General features: G+C 48.1%; 1 protein-coding gene across 2 annotated transcripts in view; it reads right to left on the reverse strand.

Moving 5' to 3' along the window:
- The window catches only part of LOC100644996 (LIM domain only protein 3), a 69,393-nt gene extending 53,429 nt beyond the window's left edge, over positions 1-15,964 (reverse strand). Inside the window, exon 1 of one of the 2 annotated variants that reach the window (XM_048414467.1) lies at positions 15,614-15,964. The gene's annotated coding sequence lies outside the window, so the exon portion shown is untranslated. Of the gene's footprint in view, positions 1-8,865; positions 9,538-15,613 lie in introns of those variants that run through there. The other variant, XM_012319668.3, reaches the window with a different exon arrangement.
- Positions 15,965-16,535: the final 571 nt, after the last annotated feature.

A 16,535-nucleotide genomic window follows, 5' to 3' on the forward strand; every position in this document is an offset into this window, starting at 1 on the left:
AGAAACTAGCAACCGCACCAGCGAGTCTCTCGCTCCGTCTTTTATACTCTCTATTCTCTCTCTCTCTCTCTCTCTTCCCCTTCCTCTTCGTTTCACGCGCGCTCTTCCGCTCTCTAGTCCCTCTCTGTTATATTCGCGGCGAAATTTCGGAAAAGGGTCGCTCGGTCGCTGGTGTAATTACTCGGTTTTCTTCTAATTAGCGAGGTGAATGCGCGCCGCTTAGACAGAGACGCGCGACCGTTTGCAAGGACGCTCGGCGCGACGCTAATTCCAGGATAATTGGCCGCCGGTTCCCGCGAAATTTATGACCGGGTAATTGGTAAAAACGGTGTTTTCCAGCGTTGCGTCGGCGCACCATACGTGAGCCAACGAGAGGAACGATGAAAGACAGTTACCAGAGCAGGATGGAATATGGGCAATCGGTAAATGCGACTTAACGTCGTTAGAAATCAACTCTGCGTATGTTAACTGTGCTTGCACGTGTGCGTACGTATGTGTGCACTGTTGCGCGCAGAAACATTAATTTATCGTCACGAGCCAAATGGGGATAGCCAATCAATAATTATAATAACAAGGGAGCGGCTACGCGGAAAACACCAATTGGCCGTTTAATATTTGTTTAGAAATCGACGTTCGATCGATCCACCTGCGCCAAGAATTAGCGTTCGTTAACGCTTTGTCGACAGAGAAAAAGGGAAAGAGGAAAAGGTAGGGGGAACCGTGTAACAGAGGGACAGGGGAGGAGCGTCTCGCTAGGGATTTAATTCGTTTCAGCTGTTGGAAACGATTTCGTTTAAAAACGGTTTGGAGTGGTGATTTTTCAACGTGGACGAAATTTCGCGAAACGTCAACGTGAAGCATCATCGTGCAACGCGCGAAAGGCTCGAGCGAAAGAAATTTCGCTTTGTTCGGTGAAATGACATCGCGTAATTACTCGGTTATCTCGCCGTTTAATTTAATTTTCCGTCCAATGACGTGTCTACTTTAATTACAAGCACCACTCGTACGTGCCCGATTAATATTCATCCTCCAATACTCTAATAACGTACTACTGTAATATCGTACCATCGTAATGCCGTAAATGTAATAATAGCCCGATTATCATCATTTACGCAGAAATAATTATTCCTCTCGTAGAAGCCACCGGTACTATACAATAGCGAAAATGGCCACCCACCGCGATGAAGCGGAAACGCGAAAAAGGAGTTTGCGCCAACCGAATCTGTGAAATATCGAATCGAGCAACTGTAATTCCAAATTACACGCTTGAAATATAAAAACAACACCGATACGAGCTTAATATACCTGCTGCTTGCTTCTCGAAAGGGATACGTGCATCGAACAAGAAGAAAAATTACCAATGCCGTTGTAAAGCGTATCATCCCTTTGATGAAAATATTCACCGACACTTTGTATACGATACACACGATAACCGGCTATGCGTTACGGAAATTGTCAATTAAATTTCATTTTCTACCGCCCACTTGGTTTGTACAGAGGACCATACGATATTAAAAGACTGGCTGGCTCTTGCTTTGTAAAAATCACCTTAGCTAGTCAAGCATCGTGCGATACGCCAGTGACTACATATGTATATCTTGTTTATCGAAGCTGACGAGTTTCGATGACCGATCAAAATGCAAACGAAAAAAAGAAAAGTACAGAGTGAAGGAGCTGTTCGTCTGCAGAAAAACAAGAAAGATCGCCGTTAACGAAGATTCTCCGTGACAAACTCGTTTCGTTCCACAGGAACGCGTTGCCGCGAGAAATCGAGCAGACGCTTCTGCCGTGTCAGTGTCGCTCCGGTAATTTTATTAATCATCCAATTACGGCGAATCGATAAGCGCGTAGCCGCTGTAAACGTTTCCTCGGTGTTGTCGAATGCTCCGTATATTTCAATATTTCGTGCTGGTTCCAACAGCCAGGTTGGCTTGCGGTGCAAGCAAAATGCATTAAAGAATCGAGCCGCGATCCCTGGTAAACTTTCTCATCGAACTCCGTAACTAACGCGCCGCGAAAGATTACTCTGGAGAAGATTGGCCGTATTTACGCGGTAAAATGGATACAGGGGCAGGCAGGCAGGCAGGCAGGCAGGCAGGCAGGCAGGCAGACAGGCAGGCAGGCAGGCAGACAGGCAAGCAGGCAGGCAGGCAGGCAGAGAGACCAGCCTGCTGCCGCTGTTCGATCAAGATCCTATACCGGGAAAGCCTCGCGAAATTATATTTGATTCTAATCTAACAAATGGGACGGGAATGCAATCTATTTATTTACACTTGGCTTCAACGAACCACGGTGATAGTATTGTCGGCTGGTCGTGCCCTTTCTCTTTCTATCTGCCCCTTTTCTCTCTGGCTCGTTGAGTCTCATCGATTTTGCTCAGTGACGTTGCTCCTAAACGCGAAACTTTGGTTCCATACCGGTTTACCTACCGAAAATCGCCATGAAAGAGCGGGCGAATGAAGAAATCGAGGAGGAGGAACGAAAACGGGAAAGAAAATGAGAACCGAAGGATAATGGAAGAAGACAGGATTCGAAAACAGGGAAAGAGATAGAAAGAAACGAACGAACTAGAGTGTAAAGCGTGGATGGATGTTTTGTACGCAGACGCGAGAGGAAGCGCGGTACAATTCGTTCGGATGTTCTCGACATCGGTGCGCTTCATTCTTCTCGAGTCGGCTCGCTCGATAAACGAACGAAGGGACAATTGTTTGGCGGCGGAAAAGACAGCTGGTCGAGTCGGCCACAGAGACACGACGCGCTGGGACGAAGTGGCTATTTTCCGGCGACTGCTCACCGATTAAAAATCGAATCCCCCGCCAAGGTGCGGGAAAGACTATTTAAATCTACGATCCGTTCACGATGCGTAATGCTCGACGTCTTTCGCTCCTGCTCTTCGTATCCAGAGCGTTTCCCTGAATATATATACTTATCTACATATACATATAGGTATAAGTAATAAGCACGTAGATCTCGCATGGCTACGGAACAGGGTTTGTTGAGAATCGGGCAAAGGGTTTCGAGGACGATTATAGAAGAAGAGAGACGCGTGGTACACGTATACAGGTACCAAGCGAGCCGATATTTATCCCGTGGCATTATTGCGTGCACTGTGCACGGACACGATCAAAGGGAGAATCAAATTGAACGCACTTAAGGACACCAAAGGAACGATGCTGTGATTATTAATGGGCATCGAATAATGAGAATAATGCCCTGGACAAGCGCAAGGGATCTCTGTTGTCAGCTAATCCAGCATGGTTGCTCACTGTCCGATCTATTATTGGAGATCACGTTAATCTTGGTAATGCGATATTATTGCGGTGAACGGTCGTATCGTGACACCGGTATAATCGTCGAACCCTCTGTATGCGGTGGAGACGCCGTACAGAAATCCGAGACATGAAACCACCGCAGGAAACAAGAACAGGGACCGCGGCATTAATTACGGACAGATCAAGACGATCGGTTGCTCCACTAACGTTCTTATACTCGTATATCCCTTTTGTCCGCTACTGCAAGAATTAGATCGCTCCGAAATGTTGATCGATCGATTCGGTTATTCGTGGCAAACGTCACGAAGTGAATAGAAGAGCAAGAGGGGAAGGAGATTCGTTCGAAAGCAAAATTGGGATTTCGGTCTGGAGGAGCGACGCTGTGTCCAGCCGAAACGGCGCCAAAAGAAGATTAATAACCTTGAAATTCATCCATTCGCAAGTACGTGCCACGATAATGGAGAGGACTGGCGTGCGCGTTACGTTGCATAATTAATCGAGAACCCGATATCCAATTGATAACTACGCCCAGTTCCTTTGTTTCGTTAGCAGAGGCGTCACTTCCAGGCAACCGATCCAATACTTTTATTGATAAATGAACCGAGAGCGTGATTTCTGAAGGGGTCGGCTACTGTGGAGAGAAAAGAAAGGTAGGAGCAGGAAGGGGGAGAAAGAGGCAAGGGAACATCAGTCGATAGACTATGCTGGCCGATGGACGATAGCCATTGTGTGGAAGTGGCTTTCGACGCACAAGACAGGGATAGTCAAGCTACAGATTAAGGAAAGGAGAAGGAAGGTTATAAACACGTATTACGAACTCATTAGTAGGTCCATTAGGAACGAAGCTAAACACATCCACGTCATGCCATTATCGCGACTCGAGCTCTAATTAGACCGCTCATTATGTCGTGTTTAAATATTTCCTTACATCGATGCCTATTCCCGTATCTTCGCGGTGTGTTGGTTCCCTCGTTACGCTCGCGAGATCCGTTTGCTCTCGGTGCCTCTAACTTCTATCCACGCCGGCGGCAGCAGTCTCGTTGTGCAATTAATTCCACCAATTTACTAGAAAATTTATCGTGGCCACGGGGAAAGTGGCCTTCTGTACAAAGTCGCGGCTGATTTGCAATAATTAATTGCAAACAACGTCGACTCGATCGCGCTCATAATCCGCATATTGCGCGTGCTCGAGCGTAATTTGCGATTGATAAATGTCACGGTGACTGACGAGCTCGTTTAAATAATAGGAAATTAAAACCGGGGGAACGCGACAGCGGGCATGTCCAATGGTTTCATAACGCAGGCCAATAGCGACCTCCGTTTCCACCTCTACACGCGGCTATATGTATACCTGTATATATGTATAGATATATATATATTTATATATATATATATTTGTATATGTGTATGTATATATATCGAGCGTATAGTTTATACGAGGTTCGGCCATGAACCGGTCGCGATAGAGGAACGACGTTCGATCAACATATCGTGGCATCGAGATCGGTTGCGCGCGATCGAAACGCTTACGTTTCTTCTCCAGCGAGTCACCCTTCTCGCGTTATTAATCGAGCCACGATTTGTTCGAGAGAAAGAATCTTGGCTGGGAAGATGTCGGACCGGGATGATCGCGTGGCCGCGCTTTCCCGAGGATTTAAGATAAAGAAAGCGAGAGGTTCGGGGAAACGAGGGAAAAAGAGCGAGCGATCGACCAACCAAGGGTAAGAGGGTAAACGGTTATAGGGAGGTGGGAAAGGACGGCCGTGAAGTAAATAGGAGTCCTGCCTGTTCTGCCGTAAAATTGTATGTGAAATTGTGCGATGTGTCTTGCGAATTGAATCGCCGGAAACGACATTGATTTTATTGCTTGTTTTCAGTGCTGTATACCTCATTCCGTTCTCCTTTTTGCCTTCGATCTGAAACCAACCTTCTCCTACACCTCTACCATTATCTCTGTCTCCTTCTTTCTTCTTCTCGTTATTTAAACCATCCGCCAACGCACTTTCCATCCGTCCGTCCCTCCTTTCCTCTCTGTATTATCCATCGAACGAAACTTCCGCCCGTGCAAATATATCGCCCGAGCTCTACGACCAACGAAAGAGAAAGAGAAGTGGAAAGAATCTTCGGCAAGAAATCGCAAAAATCGTGAACGCACGAGCGATCTTTAATGCGATGAATCATCCTCGGCTGGAAATTTTTTCGATCGGTGAATCAGGGGGATTGGACATAGTGACCGGGTGTGCGATGGCGAGGTCGCGCCTTTGACAGCCCGGACAAAAAGGACCGTGAAAAATCGCTACCGGCCGGGATTAATTGGGCTTATTAACGCGAACGAAAGAACCGTCCGTATTACCGGGGTAAAATTCCAATATCAGCGCTGTCCGCCCGCCAACATTTTTATAGATACAGGTCAGGATCTCTAGCGGGGTTAGAAGAGGATCGGATAGGGTCAGCAGCCATCCGCAGGTTCCGCCCATAATTTGTTTTCAATGATTTACCACGGGCTAATTGCAGAATGCAGCGAACGGTAATATCGCTTTGCAGCGTTACATCCGGGAGCTAGCTATACTTTAGTTTGCAATTTAAACTTTACTTCCTCCGGAATTGATTAGCTTTTAGTAATTAAGCAAGCAACGCCTTGGACCACCCCTACCCCTCGACGATCCACTCACCCACCCTACCAACCTGTGTTATACCCACCACCTTCAACCCTGCCTCTTCTCCTTCTTCGCCTCCTAGCTTCCTAGTTTTCTCTCTTCTCTCCTTTCTGCTTACCGTCGTTGTCGGACATACACCGTTTCGGTTCGACTCTTCTGCGCCTGCGTCCGAGTACGCGCGCGCTCCGCTCATACAATTGCATACACGCACCCATACAACAACCGTACGCACCCACTTACGCGTATACACGCGAACCCACCCAAACTTCCACTGCCTTCAACCCCCTGCTCTGCTCTCTTTCTCTCTCCCTCTCTCTTTCTCAACCCCTCTCAACCTCTCTCTTCCTTCTGTCGTCCTCTTTTGCTCTTTCCTCTTCCACGGCTTCTCTCGTTCATCCTCTTTCTCCGTCCCTTTCCTTTCGTTCCCTCTCTGTCTCACCGCATTGCACGGGTGGGTTTTAATCAACGCTTTACGAGTGTGAGACAGAGGAAGTTAAGCCGAGGAGAAACCCGAAGAGTGGTGGATGCGCGCGTACGTATACACCGGATCACCGGTGTGTGCTCGTCCGGTGGCGTATATATTTTTTGATGCGCGAAAACGTAACCCCGAACTCGAAGCCTCGCGTGTGTTTTCCGTTGAATCGAGTGCGAAGCAATTTCGGCAAGGAATGCGTTTCCCTCGATACCTCGTATACGGGTATAGCTTGCCCAGACGGGACAGGCTCAACCAATTTCAACTTCCATTATACACCCTTACCCGATTCCGTGGACGTATTTCCAAAGTATGCAAAGCGACTGATCTGGATTTCCATGGTAATCTCGACGCTTTACGCCTTCTCCACCATCCACCATCTACCTCCTTATCTCCTCGCTCTCTGCAAACGTTTCGTTCCTTTTGCAACCAACAAACTGCATTATTTAATTTTACCACTGCTTCTACCATCGACCCTTTTATACTCCATCCCTTTCTTTAAATGATAAATTTGTTTAGAATGTTTCAGGCGTAAATTCTTTATGGATCGATCGTTAAGCGTTTGAATAATTCAAAATGTGGTTACGGCTGCGTTTCCAAACTCCGACGGACGCTTCGCAGGTTTTGGAAGCTCGCGCGGATACACCACGTGCCAGAGCGCCCGACGAATTTAAAAACGCAATTTACGGACAATAGAATAGTGGTCGGAGTTCGGTGACCTTGTCGACGCGGAGGATAGGCGGCCTACGTAGAACAAGGACTACGTTAGGCCACGATCCTATCGGGGGCTGAAGCGATGGAATAGAGGAATTCCCGCGTACCCGCGAACCGATTCTCGCTCCTCGATATCCTCCTCGTTCCTCTTCAACCCCTTACTCCGCCCTCGACATCGTAAAAATGTTGTTTTTTAATTTAGGAGGCGCCCCGAGGTTAATATACGGCTTTAATTCCAGGATTTCATTTAGGGGTTAGTCGCCTCCGCGTTTCGTGAGAGCCACGGGGGAAGAAAGGGAGTCGCGGAGAGAGTATCAGATACAGAAAGGATGAAAGGAGAGAGGCGTGGAGAGGTGTATACTCCAAAGACTAGGAGCTTGACCGCACTCGCCATTACTCGGATGGCCTTTCACGCGGTGTTGAACAAACATTCGAGACAAAACAGGATCATTCGATTTTCTCTTTCCAGATACTTAACCAACGGGAAATGGACGATTTTACCACGGAGAAATTTTCACGATTTCTCCTATCGAAACCGTCGATAAACCGTGATATCCTAATTGTTTAAAGCAATGTACAATTTCTATCGGTTAATCGAGTGATCGTAATCGTCGAAGAAATTGGTCTCGGGTCGGCAAACGTTAACGCGACCTTCCAGCCACCCTTCTCGGGCCAAGTTCGGCGGGAACGGCGGTCGGTCGCGCTAAGGCAATTAAAGCTCCACCCAATTAATGCCTCGGCAAACGCGGCGGGGGTTGCTGGCGAGCGTTGCGACGGCCGTTCCTCTCCTTCTCAACCCCTATGAACTCACCTCCTCTCTTTCCCTCTCTCTCTCTCTCTTTCTCTCTCTCTTTCTCTGTCCCGCAAACAACGCCTTCTTGCCTGGCAGACGCCACGCGGAAATTTCATTCGGCCATTGAAACGTAAATGTACGCCGCGGCGAACGTTTCATTCGGCCGTTGAATGCTACGGATTGTCCGATAATGCTCGATTTATACCGAGGCCGGATTCAAAAGGACGACGTTATATCGTGTAATACGGCGAACCTGCTCATAACCGCGTCTCGGATTTATTTCGCGGAACGACGAGTGGAATGCGTGCGGCCCGTACGCTCCATTCCTCTTCGAGTTACACCACGATCACCTCAAACGTGACACGCAGCGAGCGTGGCGAGCAAAAAGGGGTGCAAAAAATCCTCCTCGAGTACGGCCATGCTTCGTGGAACGTGCACGTGAAACGGAATCAATGGAACCTCGTGACCGACGTTCCAATAATCGTAACAAAGATAGAAAAATAATTTATTGATAACACGGAAAACCATTTGCGCAACAACATTCTAGAGAAGAAGGAAACGATATAGATTCTTGGTAAACAGACACACACATGCGAAACGTGAAACAATCTGCATGGGACGTCTCGATTTTAAATGAATCAGCGCGGTTGATGCAACGAAAGCGCGCTGTCGCGATGAAAAAGTCGCTCCTCCTAACGTTAATTAAAACGTCCCGCATCGGAACCGGCATCAGCGGCCACGCTCAACATCGCCAGCACCGAGTATCGACACTCCAGCATCGTCCACCTCGATTCCGACGTTCTGGCCCCGCGCGCACACCGTAATAAGATCTATCAATCGGCCGTTTCGTCGCGTTGTAAATCGATTTAAACCGTACATCCGCTCGAATACGTGATTCGTCGAAAATCGCGCGTGTGTCGACCACGTTCCTTCGCAAGAAATCATTCAGCTACTCACCGGCCGAAAAAACCGACAGATTCTTGGAAATCCTTAACCTTCGGTATACCAGAGGATACGATGGTAGGTAGGGTTCCTCGATCCTCGATGCAAATGTTGACACTCATCAAACACACTCGATGAACGAAGCGAGTCCTCGAACACGAAGGAGTAGAAAGCCAAAACGAAGCAAGGATTTGGCTGGAAGAAAGCAAAGGATGCAGGAGGAGTAAACAGTAGCGCAAGGAAGTGAAACGAAAGTGGAGGAACGTTCTCGGTATCTGACACTTATCGCTTGAGTCACTTGTCGCGCGATATCGATCGATCGAGCGTACGCGTGCCGCGGAGTCTCGTGCGGTGGATAGCCGCGGCACGAAAGTAATTCAATTCATTAGCGGGTGCGCGGTGTCGTGCACGCGATGACGTATCGGTAATAGTACACGTTGCGTTATCGCCGATGTGCGCCGCCGCTGAAGATTCGACGATAGACAGCGGCAACGGTATCGGCCGGCAACGGTAGCAGCAACAGAAGCAACGGAGGTGAGCGCAGAGGCTGCCGGTTAGTCCGCAACGGCAGCTCACTTCGGAATGAAGAGGAACGCGACGGTACGCGAGGCGACGCGAGACCGCCAACCACTCGGCGCACTCTCGGCTAGACTTTGCTTGGAACGCTCGTCCGGCGTCTCCTTGCTTCTCGTCCTCCGGCCGCCACTCGTCGCTCCATACTGCGACGTCATTTGGCACGTCACGCGTGGCCGTGCGCATGCGCGGTTGCTCGCACGGCGCGTGTCGCGTGAACGTTCTGCCGCACCACACCGCGCACTGTATACACTATACACGCATCTAGTACACGCGCTTTGTGCACCAGTCATCTTTATCAATCGGAGAGTCACGACCACACTACCACTACCACTACTACTACTAGTACAACCATCGCTGCCACCACCACTACGTCTGGCCGGCACGATTTCTTCGTTACACCGACGGATATTGCTTGGGAGGATTTAACGATAAGACAGGAAGCGACAAGATCTCGGTTGTCGAGAATTGGGGGGGAAAAGGAGGAGAAGCAGGGCGTTAGGGAACGGGGTTGAAAAGGACTAACGATCTTGACTTTATGCAAGAGTTTTAGGACTGATTAAGGAGAATATAGAATTAAGAAAGTTAATCGTTATAGAACGACGTTACGAACTGATAAAGAATCCCTAGGCTTTTTGTATTGTATTCGGGAAAAAGTCCGTCTTGACGCGATCGAGAGAAGAAGTCGGCAGATAGAGTTTCTCGTTAAGCGCGTCGTTCTTTTCTCTCCTTAACGTAGTTAAATTTTACTCCAAGCACGGAAGAAAGAGAGACGATCGCCGAGAGTTTGTTTCAATGGTAACGCGTAATTAGATGACGTCGCGATTACCTGTGACGAACGAAAATATCCCAATCGGCTGGATGGTGCGTCGGAACAGCGATAATTACTGCTAATGTAAATGTTCGTTAATGGGTGTTATTAAATGCAACGCGGTGAAATAGTCACTGGCGGCGTCACGGGCATACAAGCTTCACCCACGCTCGCTAACCGGTCCGATTATATTAATTAAATGGACATTATAATTAGCTAATTAAATCAAAAGCATTTCGGTGAGTCGAGCGTGCACACGTCCGATACGTACGATCGGGTGGGGGAAGCGGGAGCGTTGATTTTCGGAGTGGAGCGCGCGCGTTCGTGCTCCGTATCACAGTATGCGATAAAGGTTTCACAATGACACTGGTAAGCGGTATTGTCCAGCTAGATTTTCCATGATTTTACAGGCCCGAGCATCACAGCACGGCTGAGATTACGCGATAATCAAATTCGTTCGTGGCAAACAAAATGTCCGAATGCTCGACCGTATTGTTAACCGCCGTGCATCGCATTAGGAGTTTGATGTTGTCGGCCGATCGAGCCATCGGTATAGTACGCTCAGCGCCTCGGGCACGATTGAAATTTTCTCGTTTCTGCTGTAACCGATATCGCGGCAAGTGAGGATACGAACAAGGTGGAGAGAGAGCGGCTGTAGATTATTGTTCCATGGATTTTTTAATCGAATTTCGTGGAAGGTATCAACGTTTTCGAAAGAAAAACCGGGTCAATTAAAATTAATGGATAGCGTAATTAGGAAAGTCGTTACGGAAGCTCGCGCGCGAGATACGCTTCAATCCAATCAAGGAAACGAGTTCCTTTTCTCGTCTTTAAAAAACTATTAAAATCTCTGTTGGCTGAACGACCCGCGCAAAAACAAACTACCCCGCCTCTCTCTTTCTTTCTTCTCTCGTGATCCTATTCGTTTGCCGGAGACGTTAACGCGTTTTCGTTCTATTCCGTTAACCGATCCCATTAGCCGTAGAGACGTGAAATCGACAGAGAACGAAAAAGAGTGAGAGAAAGAAAGAGGGAGTGGGCGAGGATAAGTATTTCGGGTGTTCGTTATCGGCGTGTCGAGACATCGACGACGACGACGACGACGAGGAAAAGGTTCAATTATTTTAACGAACATCACCGGGAAACGTCTCGATCGCGCGATCCCTAATCGCAAATAATTGTAAGCCGAAACTGCTGCTGCGGCGCCCGATACGCGTGTATATTTCCCTGTCCACCCCTTCGTCCCGTATATACATGCACAGAAAGCTTTGCAGGCCAGCCGGTTACAGTGACTCTCGAAAAGCACCTCGTGTCATTAGTATGTTAATTGCTAACGGTCTGCCTACCTACTCGGCTGGCTGCCACATCGAATTTCGTATACGTATACGTCGCAGGGGCACGGCGTGTTTATACGTTAAGATGTTTAATCGCTTCTGTAATTATACTGTCCCTCAAAGGGTTAATTGTCCCATAAACCCATGAATACGTTAACGAGCGCGCCGTGTACCTCGCGAACATCGCCAAAGAACAAGGAGCCACGAGGAGGTTGGCGAGGGAGCGGGGCGAGAAGCCGGGGAAGCGAGGGATCGACGAAGCTCGAACGCACACACGCCAGCAACGACGCTCGTGGCGAGGGTGAAGTCACGGAAAGAAGAGGGTGGTAGATTGCGTCGTAATACAGATTTCCTCGACTCTGGTCGAGACCGACGTACGAACCTTGGAACGCGTCACTTTCGTCCCGAGCATGAAAAAGACGAAGTCGTGTAACACGCGACGTTCGAGAAGAACATGCTTACAGAAGTGCGCGCGAATCGGAAAATCGAACGCGTTTTACAATTTTGGAGACGTCGTTCGCTGCTTTGAAGAGGAATTCAGCGCGAGAAGGGTTGATCTTTCTCCTCCGCTTAATGCAAACCGGCATAGGAATTTTCACGGAAATGGAAGTGTTGAGAAAGGAAACGACAGGGAAAGAGGGAGTGCATTGTCACTCCGTTATAATTAAGAAGATAGACTTTAAATCCAGAATGCAAAGCGAGGAAGAAGCGAGGCATTGAGAGAGAGAGAAAGAGAGAGAGAAAGAGAGAGAAACATAAAGACAGACAGAGAAAAAGAGAGAGTGAAGTCGTTGCGGGCTAAACGAGTGGTAAAAGGCCGGCCTGCGAGATGTAGAAGGGAGCACGACGGGACAGGGGGAAAGAGAGAGAGACTCGGATGGAAATTAATTCATTACTCTAATGCGTTGAGCGAGAGAATGGGCCGACAGTTGAAGCGTCGAGTGCCAAGTATTTCGCGAAAGATGGATGTCTCGTTTTCATTCCGAAAATTAACACTCTCCGTTACTTGCCAACCACCCAACAATCTTTTTTTTCCTTCTTCCACGGCCTGACCCACCTTGCTCAAATTCCACTTACCTCCGCTACCGCCTGTGTCTGTCCCGCGTTTTGTCGTCACGCGACCGATTCTACTCTTCTTTATCTATCGTTCGCAATCCATGATTTTGGCCGCCTATCTCTTCTCAACGTCCGTGAGCACGTCGTCGTCAGGCTCGTTACTCGACATTGATATTCGACGTTGAACGCGATTGGTTTCTAGTTTCTACATATGAATATGGTCTCGTTACGTTTCACGTATCGTCAAGGATTTCGCTCAGATGTTTCTCTCGATCCTACTCTAATCGACAAAGAGCATCTTAACACGGTTAAATCAACGAGGGTCTCGAAAGAATGAGAATTCGAATCGAGATAGAAGCCGGCAGGTGCTTTCTAAATAGCCCGTGAAAGACTTCCTTCAAAATGCTAATCGATACATTTAGATCGTTTTAAGATAAACGTCATTGATTGACGAGGAAGCGAGTGGCGGCACCGAAACGGCCAACGATAATAATTCCGTTCCGGCGGCGAACGACCAATCTCCTTTTCCATTTAACATACATCGCTAATAATATCTGACTAGCGGAATCGTGTTCTGCCTCGCGCTCTCTCTTTTTCTCACTATTCCGCTCCCTTTCACCGTCCTCGACCACTGGACGATCTTCCGACGGGTCTGTAGGGGAAGGTCGGAACTGCAATCCGGATATCAAGCGAATCTAGCGGACCGGACAGGTTGAACGCGGACGTGTCACAAAGTCGTCCTAAAGAGTACCATCGATACCAATTTAAAGCGAATATCGGCCGCGTTTTCGCGGATATACCATTATCGACTTCCAAATCGAAGTGATTTGGACAAGCTTTACCCGATCCACAGCCTTCCCGACCGTTCAAACAGCCGTCACGGACACGTGTAATTAAATTTAACGCGCTATCCGCTGACCTTCCCCGTGACCCACATACTCCAGCCATCCCCATCCAGCCTGTTTCTTTTCCACTATTTCCGTTTTACCGCTATCGCGTCCACTCTGCGAGACTCGATTTGATAATCGAATGGAAACGGTGGGCCGCGGCGCGGCATCGCGCGGAAGCGCCATTAAAATCGAGGGTCGCGCTTCGCATATTGAAACGACGATGATGGTAACGTCGTTTATCGGCCAGCCCGGAATTACCACGCACGATAGACGAATAGAGGGACGTCGATGTGGACGTGGTGCAATCGCAACGGCGAATTTCAAGTGGATTAAAAAGAATAAAAACAGGAGGCGAAACATATTACAAAGGTCTCTGTAGGTACGGCGAAGAGTTACTGGTTCACGGGAGAGCAGTTACGAACATCAGGTATGCCCGTAAAGCAATTAAAGGCTGAATTGCGCATTTGTTGGAATTTAAATGCAGCAGTTAAGGAAAATGAGTCGGTTTTCGCGCACGATATAATTTATTCGTTCGGAAAAGCGCCAAACTAATCCCGCCGTTTCATATTCGTCGTCTATCGACTTGGATGTCGAAAAAGGGAGGAAAGGCGAAAGAGAGAAGAGTAGGTTCGATCGAACGATCGTTGAACGATAATACGAGCGAGCGAGCGCGCATCGATCCGTGTTTACTTTTTTAAAATTCGTCGGACGGTCTGTCGGAAGGAAAGGGCACGCCGTGCCCTCGTCGCTCGTTGGTGATTGCGGATGCCTTCTTCACGGCCCCCGATGTAATTTTCTGAATGACTGCGTAATTAAAACTCTAATTTCCTGCGCTTAATTGACCGGAGTCTTGGTTCCCTCCTTGCTTGGGTTTCTCTCGCTCCTTACCTCGACACGACTACTCGCGCGCCAGTCACTCTCACCTCCTGTCGTCCCTTGCTCCATCTCGTAAAGCAAAGAAAGGAGAAGACAGCCCGCCATTCTTCGCGCCTTTAACGCGAAAACTTTTTGCGCGTCAGGCTTACGAGGTGGCGGTGTTAATCGAAAGAAATTTACGGCTTCGTTCGCGCACGATCTCCACCACTAAACCTTCCGTTCGCCTTTCCCTCCTTTACGAATTCTCTTCTACGAATACTCTTTCATGAATTCTCACTCCCGCCAGCGAAAGACACCAGATTCTTGGATTCGATCGAATCGCTGCGTTTCTCTTTCTTCGCCTTTTGCGATAAAAGCCCTTTGAACGAGGGACAAAAGTAGTCCTTGAAAACATACAACCGCGGCACTGTTTGCGCCCAATTTTCACGACGCTCGCGCCGCGCCGCCTACGAGTGTCTGGATAATTACATCCGTCTCTGCTAGCCGGAGGCAATTATAATTGCCGACTCCTTTCGTAATTATAAGTTTCTGCGAGACTTGGCGTGGCGTGCCAGCATGCTCGCTGGTACAGAGAGAAGGTTGGCTGCTGAGGGTACGTGTGCTCATGGCGGGCAAGGTCTGGCGGAAAGAGAAGAGACTATCGGAGGACGAAAAGCGAGGGGACGAGCGGCACGTTGCACGTGAAAACGTTAATTGGGGTGACCTGCTCAGAAACTAGTTACGGGAGCACTGTACTGGCATTCCACGGATCCCACGCGACATTGAATACATACATGCAAACGAACGGGTGCGCCAACTAACGTTTTATTCTATCTGAGAATAGATGCGTTCCACGAATATGGAAAGGCATTCTCGAGATCGTTGCATCGTATGATCGTTATTTATTATCGCAACCTTGCTCGTAGTTTCTTTCGTTTCTGTTCTCGAATTAATATCTTATCATCGCCGTTGAACACGTTACAAACGTTCTTCGTTCGAGCAAAAACTCACGGGACGCCCTTTTAAGCAGAAAAGCTTCGTAACGAATAAATGGTATTGTGAGAACGGAGCATGAAATATGTAGTGTACCGAGGTGTTCTTGAGAACCACTGCGAGAACGACGGCAGTCGTGGAAGAAAGTGGAATTGCAAATAAAAAGTTGCAGAAGTAGCGCGTAAAGTATAAGGTAAACCAAAGTAAAAGGAGTGACTAGATGGTAGAGGATAGAAATGGATGTTACTTACTTAGACTTCGGAGCATTTCTATCCCTCCAGTTTCCTCTTTTCTCGCTCTCCATGTCGCTCATACGATTCCCTTGGTTTACTTCTCTTCGCCACGTCATTCTTCTTCATCAACCTCTCTTCTTATCCAGCTCTCTAGCAACGTCCACGTTGTTCTGCCCCTCTTCCTATCTCTCTCTCTCTCTCTCTTCCTTTTCTTTAACACGCTTTCTAAATTCTACTCCTTTGTTGCTTTCTTTATCATCCACTCCGCTTTAATCCATTTTATCGTCTTGCCTTTTTGTTTTTTCCCTTCCTTTATAATCCTCTTTCAGTTTCTCTTCCCGCTTCCTGTGTCCGTCTCTTTTTGTTCCTAAAAATATGACAGTTGCTAAAAATATGACAAAGTCGCATTGAATGGTAGCTTTTCACGTTTCCCACGGTGAAAGAGCTTTTCTTCTGGTCGCTGTCGCTTCTTCTTCTGCCATCCGAGAGGCAAACCGCTATCCTATGTCCCGTAAAATCCTCCTCGAACCCTGACGCACGGCTTCCGCAGTTCTTTCTAACTCGTTCAGCCACCCCTAAAGGTGTTGGTGAGTTCGTTTCAAAGGTGTTCGCCGAGAAACTTGCGGGACTACCAGATTTTCTCAAAGCTAATGATCTTCTTCGTTAGAGTAGCGACGCGCGTACAAAAGGCTCCAATTACGGTACCTAAGGAAAATTACGAAATAACGAGACCACCGTTCGACGCTCCCGGGCATACGGAATTTCGATCTTCCCCGTTAGACGCCAGCGTACCGCGAAGAGAACTTAATATTACGAATAAGAAATAAGGAAAGCCGACCACGAACCGACCCTCCCTCCCATCGACATACCCACACCAATTGTCCTTCCTCGTACCTCGATTTCTTTTTTCGTCGCACGACTAAGAAGACTGGCTAGCTTT

The sequence above is a fragment of the Bombus terrestris genome, chromosome 2, assembly GCF_910591885.1.
Source record: "Bombus terrestris chromosome 2, iyBomTerr1.2, whole genome shotgun sequence".
In the NCBI taxonomy this organism is placed as follows: Eukaryota; Metazoa; Arthropoda; class Insecta; order Hymenoptera; family Apidae; genus Bombus; species Bombus terrestris.